Source organism: Hirundo rustica, chromosome 6 (genome assembly GCF_015227805.2).
Source record: "Hirundo rustica isolate bHirRus1 chromosome 6, bHirRus1.pri.v3, whole genome shotgun sequence".
Taxonomy (NCBI): domain Eukaryota; kingdom Metazoa; phylum Chordata; class Aves; order Passeriformes; family Hirundinidae; genus Hirundo; species Hirundo rustica.
The window spans coordinates 24,927,206-24,943,552 of NC_053455.1; positions in this window are offsets into that span (position 1 = coordinate 24,927,206).

Here is a 16,347-nt window from a genome sequence, read left to right on the forward strand (position 1 = left end):
CCTTGCCTTGGGAAGAGACGGGACGGGGCTTGTACAGCCCGGCTCTGGGATGCTGTGTTCTCCGGCACCGGGATGCTGGCGCTCGCTGCCCGACGCAGACCGGCCCCGGTTTTGTTTTCACCCCCACACTCATACTGCACCGCGCTTAACCGTAAAATGTCAATGCCTCGCGGCTGACTTCAGCTTTATAAAAGACTCTGATACATATTAGCAATGAAAAGAAAATCAGACGAAGCTGGTAGGAATTAAAGCATGTGTGGGTCACGGCGTGTATGTGGAAGAAATGTTTGGTTTGGCGGTGTAAGGATCTGATCTTGTATGTGCGCATCTTGTGACCTGTGTTACATCATGTTGCACACAGAGATCGTGGGCTCTCAGCTCCAGCTAAGGATTTGTTTTATTTTTGTTTTATTTTTATTTTCCTGTATTATCCTCCTGAGATTCTTTGTCGTGGTTTGTTGTTGTTGTTGTTGTTGTTTTTGTTTGTTTTTTTTTTTTTTAATAGCGTCTCAAAGGTACAGACCCTGTAAATTAAATAAAACTTGAAAAGAAATAAGCCGGTGATCCTAGTTCACGAAATATCACCAAGTAAACTACAAACTGTAGCTGGGGTGTATAAACATTGTCTAGATATTATTTTAATTGAAATGTAAGATATTTTTAGGGAAAAAAATTGAGCGAGATTTCCGAGCCTGCACATATCACAATGAACATTCCTAACTGTGAAGAAATAAGATGTTGCAGGAGATCTCCCAGAAATTAGTGGCATGTGGTAAACATTTTATGCTAAAAAGAAGGTAATCATGGCTCTTTTGCAGGTACCCTATTCGATCGAAATATCGGTGGATACTTCTGTTTTCTCCACACACACACAAAAAATTTTTTTAAAAAAAATTTTAAAACCCAAAACAAACAAACAAAAAACCAAAACTAATAAAACCGAAATACCACAGCAGCAGCTTTTCTATGGCCGTTTTGTGGTTACTTCAAAAGTGCGAGTTGCTCCTTCAGAATATCGCACCTGTAAATTGTGATGCTTCCTCAACCTAGATAGAATTACCTCTGATAAGGGGAGCACTCCTCACACCCGCGCAAATGCCACTGTCCGAAAGCGCTGGCATTTTGCGCAGGCAGTACTAGCAGGCGTTTGCTGAAGACAGAACCCCTTTCTGTGTGGCGAGCTGACCTCCTTTGGCCATTTTTAAGGCAGAAGGCATTGAACTAGCGGGACCCGGACCTAGCCTTAATTAAGTTATTTATGTAATGAAACAGTGAAAGGGGGTGGGAGTCCGTAAAATTTCCGATCCGCTTTGACAGGGTATTTCTTGTCGAAGTGGAGTTTCTTGTCGAAATCCCCGACAAGGCTGCTCTCCCTACAGAGCGTCTCCCCAGCCCGACGGGGCCTGGGCTGCTCGCCGTCCCGGCCGTCCTGAACACGCGGGAGTCCCGTTGCTTTAGGCCGGTCCAGTGGCGTGTGGCCGAGGACGATCTCCGGAGGGTGTAAGCCCAACCCTGCCGCTCCTAGACCCGCTCGGCTCCCCTAAAGCTCCCTCAGGGTTGCTGGGATGCTCGGGCGTGACCCTGCGCTGCTCTCCCACGCTGCCCGGGCAGCTTCTCTTCCCATCTGTGCCTATTGTGTTCACAGTTGGGTCTTTCTCTCCCGCCTCCGCCGTGTCCTCCAACCTGTCTGCTCCCCCTCCTTCCCTCTCCCACCCCTCCACCCCCGAACCCGCCTCTGATCTCCTGGATATTTTGTTTCTTTTCCTTTCTCAATGTGTGTTCCTGATGTGGTCCTGTCGGAAAAGCTCGTTTACTCCGCTCGGGTCTCCAGTGGTTTAAGGATAATGTTTATCAGAAGTGAACGTGCTCAACTTGTTTCCATTCGACTGCTGAGTGTGGGCTGAAATACCAAAGGTCAGATCTACAGTGAGTCGGTAGAGGGCAGGGGGAGACGAGAGGAATATGAAAACATAATATACAACAGCCCGTCGATCGCTCCAGACCTGCCTGGCAAAAAGATTAATTTTTTCAGGTAGGAAATCATTGTGGAATGGGATGGGAAAGGCAGCAGGGAGAGGAGGGCGGGGGGCGCGGCGTGGAGGCTTCCCTAGCCGGGGAAGGGCACGCGTGCCCGGGCAGGGGCTCGCCCCGAGACGCCGGCGGCTGCCCCAGCACGCACCCGCGCCCTCACGGCGGGGTGCCCCGGCCTGACAAAGCAAGGCGGGAGTGGTGGGAGGGAGGCTGTAAGAGACTCGAGCCAGTGCCAGACAGGAGCCTGGCTTCCCCTCCCGTTCCTTGGCCTCCGTGCGAGAGGGTGACCGAGCGGCCCGAGCCGCCGGTGCCGGCAGCCGGCGACTGTCGGGACTCGCTGCCTTCTCCAGAGGGGAACCAGAGCCGCTCCCCTTCCTCTCCTTCCCTCAAACTCTGCTCTCTCGCCCTCTCTCCTCCACAAAACCAACTCGGCGTGAACTGCCCGCTGTAAATCGCGCGTAGGGCGGCAGTAGCCTCGGTGCGCAGCCGGTTCCAGCGAGGCGGCGGCTGGCAGCCCCTGGCTGCCGTGAAGGCCTTCTCCGGTGCTTTCCGGGACCGAGCAGGCCTCCAGGCAGTGCCCAACCTCCCGCAGCTGAGAGCAGAGTCCCCACGCTGCGCTATTCCGCCGCTCCGGCAGGGCTCCGTTTCTCCGCCGTGCTCACCTCGGCGTGTCCTGCTCCTTCCTCTCAGAGCCGCCTTCGTGCGGCCTTTCTGCGCCTCGCTCTGCTCCACAGATGCCTCTGCTCTCCCCTTGTAGGAAGAAACCAGACAAATCCAACGCGGCACATACCCCCAGCCCCTCTTTGAAGCTGCAGATTTTTATTGAATTTTTTTTCTTTTTTTTTTTTTTTCTTTTCTTTTTTTTTTTTTTTTTAAGAAGGAAGGAAGATAACCCCCTCTCCTTCCTCGAGGAGAGTGGGCTACTGGGGCGCTATTAAGGCAGAAGGACACTCTCATGTTAACGTATTTTGTGAACAGAAGGCCCCCTGATCCTTCTCAAAGGACACAGTCCCCCCGACCAGGTATGTAGTGGGGTGGCCGTATTTTCCCGTGGTGGCGTGGGTCACCCTCGGTCTGAGGGGCGGACGTGGTGAGCCGACCAGAGGGACTGTGGTAGCTGCCCTGTCTTCCCCGCCCCCAGCTCCTGCCAGGCGGCTCAAAGCAGTGAAATCCACCCCCGGAAGCGATGCAGACAATTTGGTGGGCAGAGAACATCTTGGAGCCGGAGCAGAGGTGAAGAGATAACGCGGTGGGGGTATCGGAGGACATTTTGGACGCCTCTGAAAGGCAGGCAGGGAAAAACGGGAAGAGGCAGGTGGAAGGTTAGCGACAACCCAGCGACAACCTCGAGGTATGTCCGGAGGTGACCCACCCGGAGAGAAGGTGCTGTGTGAAACTGAAAGAGATGAGAGCTCTGAAATGGGGCTTTCATTTTGCACAGAGCTATTCCTACACGTGAGCATATAAAATCCCACGGAATCTCCAGGGATCATTCCCGTTTTCTGCGAGGAGCCAAACGCACCATGAAGAGGCCTCCACGCATCACTGGCTGCCATGTGCATTTCCTTATGCCACAAAATAGCTGAGCGCAGTAGGTTAGCGAGGGCAGCGTGCCTTAGCAAGCAGAAGGAGGGAATGCGGAGCTGCTCGTGATTCTGGCTGACCTGGCCGCTCCCTCTCCCCCTCCGAGCCTGAAAATACCCGGCCTGACCCCCAGCTCTCAGGTGTGCTGACCCCGCCTCGTAGCCTGGGACAAGACCACATGCGCCGGCAAAGGCTCGTGCGAAAGGGAAGGGAGATTTTTCACGGGGAAACATCCTATCCAGCCGGTACGCGGCTGCAGATAGGGACCGCTGCAGATAGGGACCGCTGACCCCCCCAACAGCTCCCTAACGCCTTGCGACCCCCAGCCCCCGCCCCTCTGCGGGGGCTGGCCTTGCTTCCCACTTATCCCCCCCTCTTCGGGAGAAAAGGGCTTTTTGAGAATGATCCTGGCACGAGTTGCTGATCTGTTGTTGGTAGATGTCGCTTTTCTTGTTGCAGCCTGCTACCTTATTTTAGCTCGCTAAAAAACACCGGTTTGTACATTTGTGCTTGCGTAAACTGCCCACGTTCCTTTACTTGTGATTCCGGAGAGGAGGGTATTTTTATCTTAATTTAATTAAGGTAGTATTCAAACCTGCACGGAAATACACACAACTACTCCCAAAGTGTCACAAGCTGGCAGGTAGAGAGGGAGCTGTCCCGTGTGACAGTGTGTGATTTCAATTTTAAGAAATTATTTTAACGTCAGGGACAAGACGGAGAATGGAGATAGAAGAGGATGAAATTTTGTTTAACAGAGTTTCATCAGATATAAACGAGCCACGTCTGGACACTTTCTACATATTTATGAAGCAATGATGGGCAAAACACAATCTGGTCTTGGAGTCACTTCGGCCGTCACAGACCCAAAATATGAAGAAAACGAAACATAGCAAGAAATCGAGACCCGAGCCTGTTAAGTGTCCTGCTTTGGGGATAAGGATGCAACCCCTTGCAAAGCTCTCCTCTCTGGCGTGCAGAAGAATGGAAGCTCAGCATCAGGGGTAGCGGTCAGGAAATGCCCACGCGGTGTCGGACTGTATCGGCGATTGGGCTGCAGCCCCCCGCTCGTTCTCGAGCAGCTTCTCCCGCCGCTCGGAGTCGGCTGGTTCCCCGGCTGGTTCCCCGGCTGGTTTCCCGGCTGGCCGGTTCCCTGGCCCGCCCGGGGCTCTCAGTCCCTACCACACCGCCGGGAGCCGTCCCCGGCCTGGTGGGAGAAGGGCAGGGTCTGTAGAAATCTGTAGAAACTCAGACGACCCGTGGAGAGTGACCACGGGCATTTTACCCACTCTCAGGAGGAAGGAGGAGACCGACAGACCCGGTTACACTGTCGGGGTTGAGCCCGCCGTCTCGGGTCCGTACAGACCCTCTGCAGCGAAGGCATATATGTGCACTCCACTGGAACATGCTGAAGACGGGTGAACAGGTGAAATAAATGTACAGTAGTGCTAAACAGGGAGAAAGACCGGGGGTTAAGGATATCCCCGCGGACCAAGTTTCCCCGGTAAACCCCTCCGCGCTTCCCGCATCTGCCGGGACCCGGGGCTGTCCCAGTCCTTCTCCCCGGCGCGAGGAGTTCCACCTGGCCCATGGCATCTGTGCCACTGTCATAGCCCCTTCACCCTCTCTTGAATATTCAGATCGAGCTTGGGAGGGTTAGGTAGGATGTCTTAATGATGTGTTAGCTTCTTGGACAGATTCAATAACTTTGCCGCCAATCGTACTTAGCAAACACTCTGGAAACCAGTCAGTGTCTCATCAGGGCTTTCCTGGTGCAAGCATTTTACTTGAATCAGCCGTGTTGAGTTAATTTTTACTTGCACTAAGATTTGTTTAATGACATATAGGGGAATAGACAATTCTCGTGCACCAGACCATTAAGCTACAGAGGACTAGATTTTATAAGCATATTTTGTTCTAAGAAAGAACCCAGGTTTTCATTTGTCACATGTTACATTAATTTAGAGTTAAACCCCCCCCCCCCCAAAAAAAAACAACCCACAAAAACAAACAACCAAACAAAAACACTCAATTGTTCTGTCTTAAATTATACGAATCAATTGGGAATTCGTAGGCAATTTTCTCTATTTCTGCCTTCTCTTCCGCAACACCTAGTACCAGTGCCACCTACAGGAATAATTGCATTTTCGAGCTGCTTTAAAGTGACCAGAAGCGTTAGAGGGTCCTGGTAGCACTGTCGTCTTCCTCGACGTACAGCAGCAAGTCTGACTTTGTTTTTCTTGGTGGCTTTCGTTTGAGATCACACACTGTTGCAGGTTCGTTCCTCTGTTCCCCGGCAGTGGGACGGTCGGGGCCCTTCCCGCGGGAGCCCGGGAGACGCAGCCAGCTAAGGTGAAGGGCAGCACCGTCTGCTTACACCCAGGAGTGTTTCGGGTGTCGCTCGGTCCCGGCGAGGGGGCCAGGCAGAGCGCCGGCGGCCGACCGCCCGCTCCCGCTTGCGCCGCCGGAGCCCAGCACACCCAAGGATCCGGGGAACTCAGGAACTTTCCTACACGGCGATTTGAATCAGGACCGGTCTATCTCCTGGCTGTTACGAAAGACAGCCGCAGCCAAGCGCGGCTCTGGGGATCTCCCCCGCACCTCCCGGCGCTACTTCCCTTGACGATTTATAACGACGAATGTCTTACAGTGGAAGAATAATTATCCCCTCTCTGGTCTCTTTGGTGGTGGAGGCCTTGGCTGCCGGGGAGGTTCTCCTTCGCTGCGGCCGTGCAACCCCACGGAGTGAGACCGAAGGGGCTCGGGGGGCTGAGCGGCGAGCAGCGGCACGGGCTGCGCTCCCACAGGTGGCTCCGCCGGCAGGAAGTTTCCTTGTTTGAATCTGTGTCCACTAATCCTTTCCCACGGTTAACCCGAAACCCTAAATATTTGGTTTTGGGACCTAAGGCCGGTAACAATCCTCCCTGACCAGGCTCGGCAGTGCAGGTTTTCTTTTTCTCGATTCTTTAAGAGTTTCCAGTTCATATTGCTTTACTTGTGCAAAAATACTTTATCCAAAAATGTGTACGCGAATACTTTCATTCTACACTTTAGGCTCATTGATGCCCTGTTGCTCTGGACCTGCGAGATGACCTGAGGTTCTTCTGCAGGCGGGAATATCTGTGTCATGCGGTGCACAGAACACAGCTGCCCATCCGGCTGAAAAAGGGCAGCGTTTTCCTTCAGAACCATGTCTTTCCCTGCATTACACAATCACAAGACACTGAGATGTTCGGTGGGGGTTTTCTCCCTGATAGAGTAGGAAATAGAGGCGAGAAGAGAAGAGAAGAGAAGAGAAGAGAAGAGAAGAGAAGAGAAGAGAAGAGAAGAGAAGAGAAGAGAAGAGAAGAGAAACTAGCTTTTTTGTCTATGCTGAAAGGTTTGTGGCCTTTTTAATGTTTTACTGCCTGTAGAAAACTCGGTCATTACCGCCCTGAGGGTTTTATTTCGTTGAGAAAATAAAATGGGAACAACCAAGCTTCCCCGCCCCAACAACAAAAACAACAGCAAAAGGATACGAGAAAAGAGAGCCGAGTTGCCCTTACTCCCTGTCCCATCCCCTCCTGCCTTGCGCGGGTCCACGGGGAGCCTCAGCGTCGATCCCAGAGGGGACATTATTGATGTGCATGAAAACAAATTACTTGCGACGTGAAACAGCAAAAACGTAACTGGGCGTGGAGTTCACTATCAGTTGCGGAGTTTCATAAAGTAAACGAGAGCTTCTTCCTCTCCGGCTCAAAGTCTCTGCGATGAAACCCGGTAGGTTTTCTCTACACGGCGGATCCGAGTTCGAGCTCTGCCTGCTTACACCACACGTGGCAATGAAAGTGTTATCCCAATCCCACCACCACTGCTGCAAACAACGTAAGCGCCATATCGCAGTTATCCCCAGCACCCCACGCCACCGATCCTCTGCCGAAGCCTCTCTGGGGCACCGCCGGGGGGCGGGAGGGTCCGGCAGGCTGAGCCGGAGCAGCCCGCGGCCGCCGAGCAGCCGCTGCGCCCGGGCTGGCAGGGCACGGGGGCCCGGCTTTTGCTGTCTAGGTTTCGTTTGCAAAACACTCCTGCAGCTGCGGTGTAATACGAATAGGGTAAAACCCACCCAGCCCATTTGCAGAGTTGAGGCGCCGCGATGTTTAATGCAGAATCGTGCTGGAAATAAGCATTTTTTATTTCCTTTTGAGAAAAACGCTGTCTCGAGAAAATTGCTGCCCCTCGCCACTGCCTACCAAACGGGACTCGCCTTCCGGGAAGGGCAGATGCCCTTCTGCGTGGCGGATTTTTTCCTCTCGGTACTCTGGCAGAGTCAGAAAACGACAATTCAGAGTAACATCTCCATGAGTTTTCTGCCAAATACAGCGAATAACCCGGGGATGATGCGGCGCTAGTCGCGGCGCTGAGGGGCATTTTGGCTTCCCCGTCATGCTCTGACTGTGCCCACATACCCCTTTTCCTGCACGCGCTGATGTCCTTGTCCCAGAGCCTGTAGGTGTCCGACAAGGGTATCTCCCTGCCGGGACCCCCATGCAGCCCCGAGGGATTCGCGCAGCCAGAGAAGGAGGAAGATGGGCGGCCCGCAGCCAGCAACCCGGGACGTCGGGTCTATCTCTTGCCCCCTCCTGCAGCTGTTCCAAACCCAAACCCGGCTACCGCCCGGGAAAGAGGCGCAGCAGGACCAGGGCCTGGGCTGTAGAAGCACTCCCCTCCTGGAAAGTGGGTGCCGGTGAGGGGCCCAGGTTGGAGAGCCGGGTACGGCCTTTACAGTCCATGTGCTGTAAACCCAGACAGGTTCCTTCACCCGGTGCGCTAGAAGCCGATCCACACACACTGCTCTAGCATTGCTTTCGGCGGTGAAGCCAGGGGGAAGAAGGTGAGGGAATTTTGCTGCAAGCAGCACTGCTGAGCACTGAAGCAGAGTCTCAGCAGCTATGGGTGGCTCCAAGCTCCAGAGGGGCTGCTCGCTCTTGGCCGTGGCTCAGGCTCCATCGGGAGATCCCATTGTCACCGACTTGGCCCTGGCACAGGGACCACATCATGGGCCCTGCTGCTGACCCCCTGCCTCTGCCAGTGCCCTTCTCTAACTAGTGTTTCTCTGGACAATTTCCTCCTCACCAGGGATGAGATTTGAAATACTTGTCTTTGGGGCGTTTTAGTTAATCTTTGAGCACCTAATAAGGCAGAAAGTGTTCAGCAACAGGGGAAATTACCATAAGGGCTGTGAGAAGCGTGGGCTTTTCCTGCTGCTTCTAGGAGACCTATGCACTTGTGACCTAAATGCTTGTAGGAGATGTATGTGATGGAGAAAAGGGTGATGCCAACACCTCCAGAGAAAGTTTGCTGGCAAGAGGTCCAAGAACTGCTACGAAGGACCTCATGAAGTTCTGCTGGAGATGCTTTCCACATCCCTGGACCAGGCTTCTCTCCATGGTAAAAGTCAATGCTTACCCTGTATGAGGGAAATCACAGGTGTCCTCGGCAGGAGGCTGAGCTGGAAGCTCCCCCTCCAGGTTCGTGCGACATCTACCGAATTTCTCTTGGCTTCCTGCATTGGGACCTGGAACCAAGGCCTAACGGAGGTGAGTGACCCTTTACCTGCACCGACCTGCTGCTGGTCACTTCTCAGGGGCAGTATGGAATGGCCAAGGTGGGGCTTGGGTGCAGATTCATGGTTTAGTTACCATATCTATGAATTCAGCAACCTCTCAGCAGTTTGGGAAATTCATCTCAGCTTCATTGTCAAAACTTGCAGATTTTTGTCCGACGTCTCTCTTAATTCATGCAAAGTTCTGTGAACAGCCTCTTAGTCTCTGGATATTGTGGTATGAGCCACACAGTTTCCATCTCCCTCTTCACATATATAAGAACACCCTCTGCTTATAATAAGATTAAAAGTTACTTAGGGAATTAAAAAAATCCAAATGACATTCAGTTGTTCTGCATGTTTGAAGGGTTTATTTGTTCTTTGTATGCACACAATTTAAGATGAAGGTGGGGGCTTCCACATGATTTAAATAAAGTGCCCTTTCTACCTCGTAGTTTTTAACTTATACCTTCCACTAGTAAATTGTGACTATCAAAAGAAAATAATAATTTATGTATTTTAAATCCCACTCCTGCTAAATATAGTTGCAAACCAAATCATTGCAATGTTCTGAGTGGAAAAATTAATTTAAAATAATCAAATCGTTGCAGTTGAATTATTAAGGTATTGTTGAAATTTTACAATGACTTTGTATTTGCATGATTGCAGCAATGTAGAAGATACAAAAAATACTATCAAGACCAGCTTCCTATATTAATAACTGTACAATTTTCTTTTTAAAAACTGTGGATGTTTTCTTAACGTTTAAAATTTCTCTGCCTATTACCTTCAATATTTCTATGCCTATATGCATAAAATACAGCTTTTCGTTTGCAAACAAATCTGAACATTCTCTTTGGAGGGGAAAAAAGTGAAAGGCAGAATTACATTGGGAATATGTAATTAAAATTATAAAGATTATTTAGTTTGTCTTTCAGGAATGCTTTTTTTTTAAAAAAAAACCCTCAGATATCGTTTTCGTACTCGCACTGCCCGGTTTGTATTTTTATTTTGAATGCACAGGTGCACATTGAATTTCGTCTTCTTTCGGTGGATTTATCTGGCTATATGCATGGAAGTGCCCACTCGATGGGTTAAGGGACGGGTGTTAGACTGTTAGGACGTGCAAATTCATTGGCAGTAGGGAAAGGAATTTGCAGGCTCTGGGCTCTGTATTTGCGATCGGCGCGGCAGGGAGTGAGTGACGCTCGCTCCAAGCGCCCGGCTGTGCGGTGAAGCTGGACGCCCGCCGTGACACTGAAGGACCGCACGGGCTCTTCCCCTCAAGAGCATCGTTTTCCAGCCTCCCCAGCTGACACCAGCGCGACGCCAGCTTAAGGCGACCACGTGAAAACTGCGTGAGCCTGTCCCTTGTGCCCCGCTTTCGTAGTGGCTATTTCCCCTCTCCCAGTCCCGGGGCCGTGCCCGGTCCCCGCGGGCAGCCTCTGCTTTTTGTGACTCGCACCCGGAGGAACGGGACGCAGTGAAGCAACATCGGCTGTGAACGGGGTAAAATTCGCGATCGCTCGGGGTTTTATCACTTCGGAGAGGCGAGTTTTTGAAAGGAAAGCTGTACACCGGGTAGTCTCACGCTGTTCACCCCGCCCCTCATTTCCAGCTGGAGCACCCCTCGGAAAGAGAGGAGCAGCGGGGGTGAGGCACCGGCACCGTTCTGCCTGGACACCGCGCACCAAGGTGCGGGTGCTGCGCGCAGCTCGGACCCGCAGGAGAAGAGGCTCCTAGCCCTGGCTGCCGGGGAGCAGGGAGAGCCTCCGCGCCGAGAAATGTCCCGGCTTTCTTTCCCGGCGGTAAGGAGACCGGTGTGCGAGAGCCCTTTCCCATTGCATAGCCATAAATAGCGGTGCATGTAAACAAGAGAGAGAGAGTTATGTGTGTGAGTACACGTGTGTGTGTGTGTGTGTATTTCCATCGTTAGTTGTGTTTTACAGGAACCGGGACGTTTTCTGAGAGAGGGGCGTTGCTCCTTTCCCGGGAAATTTGCCGAATAACCAGAACAGCTTTTCCCTGGCGCCTGAACTGATGCTCCCCGACTGTGCGTTTAAAACCAACGTGGTCTCTCCTGTTCGTTTATTTTGCTCTTGGTGTGCTTTTGGACTCACTAAATAAGCTGCCGATAATGTCCCTAAATCCCTTCTGGCGTCAGAAGCAAACGTAGCAAACGCGGGCACTTCTGCCTGTTTGTGGGTTTTTTTGTTGTTGTTGGGGTTTTTTGTTTTTTTGTTTTTGTTTTTGTTTTTTTTTTTTCTCATTGAATTTTTGAGGCGGATAGGAAAGGGGTGGGGGTAGCTACCACGACAGCGTGGGCAGGGAGGGAGAGATATACATATTTTCTTGAGTTTGGAGAGTGACAGTTCTCCCAGCAGGAGCCTGCAGCCCGTGCAGGGGGGAGCGGCGGCTGCCGGGGCTGGCCGCGGGGACCCCTCCCAGCTCCGCACCCGGGTGGGCGCAGCCCCGCCGGCTGGAGGGGCAACTCCGCTCCGCCGGCTTGCCAAGGTGTTGCATGCCTGGAGAAGCTGTTGAGCTTCTTCTGGAATGTTTCTACGCACTGCAGGCTAGGAAAACGTGGCCTGCGAGAGAAATTGCTCTGCCCGCACCCGCGGTCTTTCGGGGCTGTCCGAATCTGCAGGAAGGGGAGGCAGGAGCACTGCATCTTTGTTCCTTAGGGAAATCTAGTTTTATTCTCTTGCTAGGCTAATATTAGGAGTGACTAGCGATTTGTAGCAGTACTTGTCTCTTCCTGCTTATCAGAGATCTCTCTGGGAACAGCCACCACCCTCCAAAACGTCCCGTGCATGCCTCTGACACAGGGGACCTCAGAAGGGGCTCAGGGTCGGACTTCGATGCCCCCGACCATCCCGGAGTGGAGGTGTGACCCCCAGCTGCCGTGGGGATTTTTTCACAGGTCCCGGGAAAGCAGCCCTAGGGGAGGAGGAAACAGGTAATGGAAGCTCCTTTTCCAGGCATTGGATTACGGTCAATGCGCCTGCCCCATCCAAACCATGATGCGGCAGGCAAGCCTTTGGCCCACCAGGCAGTCTCTGGGTCCCGCCCAGAGCTGGGATAGAGGGTGATCTCGTTGTCTAGGGGTGACTGCAGTAACGCCGGATGCCTACAGCTCCTGCAGCCACAGCCATCGCATTCCCCCTCCTGCCTGCCAACCATCTTAAAGTGCAGGTTTGCATTTAAAATTGAGAAGTATCTCAGCAGTCGCTCTCAGATTCCTCTGAGCTGTGGTTAGAATAACCCTTGCTTGGTGAATAGCTGGGTGGAGGAAAGTCTCTGAGCTTAACTGTGCTGGGAATTTTCCACTCTCGTTTTAGTGACAGATTCCCGCCCCCCCGCCCCCCCCCCCCCCCCCCCCCCCCCCCCCCGACCTTGGAAAGTGTTTCAGTCCTCTGTGTGATTAAATTCATCGGCATCACTTGGGATGGGACATCACAGTGACAGAGAATGAGACCGTGACTTTCTGGTGGGTCGTGGCAAGGTGCAGGCATTGCAATGCAGAGAGTATTCAAATACCAGAGGGTTCTCTCTCACTCACTCCTGTCCTATCTCCTCTCTGACCGTGAAGGTAATACTGGGCTAAGTGCATTGTTTATAATTCCCTTGTACACTGGAGTCAATCACACCATATTTCAGGATAACTAGTAAGATATTAAAGACGGATTCAAGCCTTATTCATCTGGCTTATGGTGCCATCTACTTGAAAGAAGGCAAATACTGTGTTGTAGTGGTGATGATGATTCCCTTATTTGCTGTAACACAAGACCAGAGGAAACAAGATCAATACACTTTCAAGGAACAGGTTAGCTCTTGTTGACAGCAGGTTTCTCTTTTTTCATTCTTCCCTCTGCTGGTCCCAGGATTATAGTTTTAACTTTCTGATTTCCCTCTTTCTCTGGTATCAATATTGCACCGGAATGAGATCACTTACAGCCAAACAAGGGCTTCTCTGCTAATAGTCTCTGTCCTTGAAGCCCATTTTTACTTTACCAGCACTTCAATACCACGGAAGTCCTGCAGTCCTTCCTGAGACCCAGTGACTCACTGCTTGAAGCACTTAAGAAACCTTCTCTGTTTTTTTCTGATCTTTCTTCAGGTCATATTTCTCAGCCTGCAAGGATGCAAACCTGAAAATTTTTCTGCTGATCCATGGGGCAACAGTCCCTTCAAGTAGATCACAGTGCATGGGAAGAAGAAGTCCTCTCAGACAGACTAGTGTGTTAAAGCCACCAAGGTGATCTGCTGTGCCCAGTCGTGGGCAGAAGCCTTCCCTGCACTGCCAAGTGAGTGTAGAAGCTGTCTGGCACCGGCATGCCTGGCATTTCATGCATGGTGCCTAACATTAGCACAGTCAAGCCCAGGTTTCCAGGTATGTTCTTTCCGGGCTTAATTCTACCATCATGTACCAGAACAAGTAGTATCTTATTCATCAGTGAATTTCAATCAGCCTTAGTCATGGAGATGGAATTAGTCCTATAACAACAACCATAGCTTTTTACCTGTGTAATTTCCAACACTCCCTACGTGGCCTCCCCACCGCAATAACAAACAAGCTCCCAGAAAGCAGCAGCAAGTTCAGAGAGATCTGGGTCCTCACCAGTATGAATTTTACCAGGTGGTGTTTGCTCTGAGACCTTGAGCTGTAACTTGCTTTCTAATATTGAACTCCTGGGAAGACATAAATCCTTCTATGCAATGGAGAACTAAACACTTTTAAATATACTTATCTAATGGATATCAGTACTGACTTTTGTGCATGCTGCTTCTAACATGAATCTACCTAGCCTCTGTTTTCAGAGGCCAGAGATTAAAATGACTTCATCTTCTAGACAAGACATCCCTATATTTGATAACAGGAGTGCATCACAATCAGTCCCACTCTCCCCGTTATTACCCTTCCTTCTGTTCCTGCACTTAAATCTAGTCACATATGGACCTTGAGGAAGAGGTTTTGTGCCTACCAACAGCTACAATGCTTGAGTGAGTACTTCAGCCTGGTGCATGGTCATCGAGTCAGGCCATGGGTTAACAGCTGAACAACTGGGCACAACACCTCAGTACCAGCTTGCTCTGTGTGCAGGGACTCATCTCAGGTATTTCTGAAATACTTTTCTGACTTTTTATTCTCTTTCATTTAGGTCACATCCAACTCCATATTGCAAGGTGCCGAGTAACAGCTTATGATCCCTATCAAGTAATGGCTCCAGGGTTTGTTTACCAACATCCACTGGAGACTCCAGCTTTTCTGTAGAAACAGAAACTGAGCCCAGGCTTATCCAGGTATCAAGCTGTCACATTCCTTGGGGCCTGTAGAGCAAACTGGCCTTTGTGAAGAATGTTTACCATGACTGTGAGGCAGCTGTGTTTAGAGAGTCATTTCAAGAAAGCCGAGAAATATCCAGTAGGATTCCCATAGCAAATTTATACCTATCTGTAAGGGAGGAACTACTCTTCATCAACTGGAGTTTTGCATCCATCACAGGTGATACAGTGAAATAGCAGTGATGAGACTCAAAGTCAGACAACAATGCAGGGAAGTCCCAGGTCAACTCTAGTCCAGGTTTTAATTTATCAATTATTTCAGGATCTGTTCCTGAAACATTAATTGATAATCAGTGTAGTCCTGATCTCTGTGCCCATGCAAAGCATTCCCTCCCAGTGGGACTGACATTAGCTTTAGGTTTTTACCGTGGGAGCATAGTGCCTACAGCCCTTTTGATTTTTTTGCAGCTTCCAGCTTACTAGCTGTGGAAAGATATGCTGTCAGATTTAGGATAAAGGAGACAACCAGTCACAGAGGCTTATCCCAGCTTCAGGACAGGAGTAATTTTTGCTATTAACAGTATGCTGTGTGTAAGGAATTCTGTAACTGCAGTGCCTTTCTATCCCAAATATCTCCTTTTCCATGCCCCAAGACGGAACCAAGCATAGCACATAAAAGAGGATTGAACAAACCATGAGGAAGCTTATTAAGGATGTGCCTCTTCCAAGAACTGACTGTGGAGTGTATTGCTTTAACTCACTCACTTAGATACTATTTCACACAGACAGGACAGGTCCTTTAATGGACAGACAAATAGATCAGTTGTACTTTTGTTTAGCTTGGAGGATATTTTTTTTCCCTATAAATACATTGTGGGGAAATGCCTCCTACAGACTTTGGGGGAACATTTTAAATCTTATATTAATCACCTCCTTTCAGAGGTGAAACTTTTTTCATCTCCTGGAATTAATTTGAGATTTCAAAATTTTACAGACAAAAAGTTACAGAAATTTTTGAGGTATGAATTCTTAATTTTTCTACCAAATCCTTTGATTGTTTCCTTCCATTTTTAACTTCATTGACAATGAAGATTCTTGTCTCACTATGACCTTATTTTCTATTTTTGCTGCTGACATTTATTTATGACTAAAATATGATGTTATCATTACAACAAAACTGGTAGAACTGCAAAAATTATATTTACTACCCAAATGAAATATCCAAATATAATGATAAATAAATTAAGTAACTCAGATAAAAGATTTATATTCTCTGTATGAATGTAAAGTGCAATATTTTAGAAGTCATAGGTGCAAGTTTTGCCTTATGATTCACGTGCTGTGTGTTCCAGAGAGGATAGGAGCTACCAAAAAGTATGAAAGAGGATTTATACTGTATAACAGATGACAACTGTCTTGTAAGCTCAAACTCTCACAATTCATGCTTTTTCTCTGAAGTTCCTTGAGACAGTTATTTGATTTATGAAAATCCAGTTGGTAACTGGCAAACACGCATATGCAAAGAAGCCACAGAAGCCAGCAGCAGCCAAACGCAGGCCTCAGAGGGTAGAATTTTGTTTATGAAGTTAAATAACACAATAGTATTCCCTCACCCTCTCCCACAATGTGCCAGCACACCCCACCCCCGCAGCTCTCTCCCTTAAGTAACTGCAGTTCAGGATGTGGTGGAAATACTGGAAGGGACGAAAATCAGTCCACAAGTGTTTCTGCAGGGTTTCACTAGGAGGAGCCATACGATATGTAATGAATGTGCAGAGCTGTTTGCAATTAGTATACATCCGAACTGCTCCCAGGACAGCATTTTTGCTACTGCCATTCATCTTTGTAATAAATACTTTTCAAAT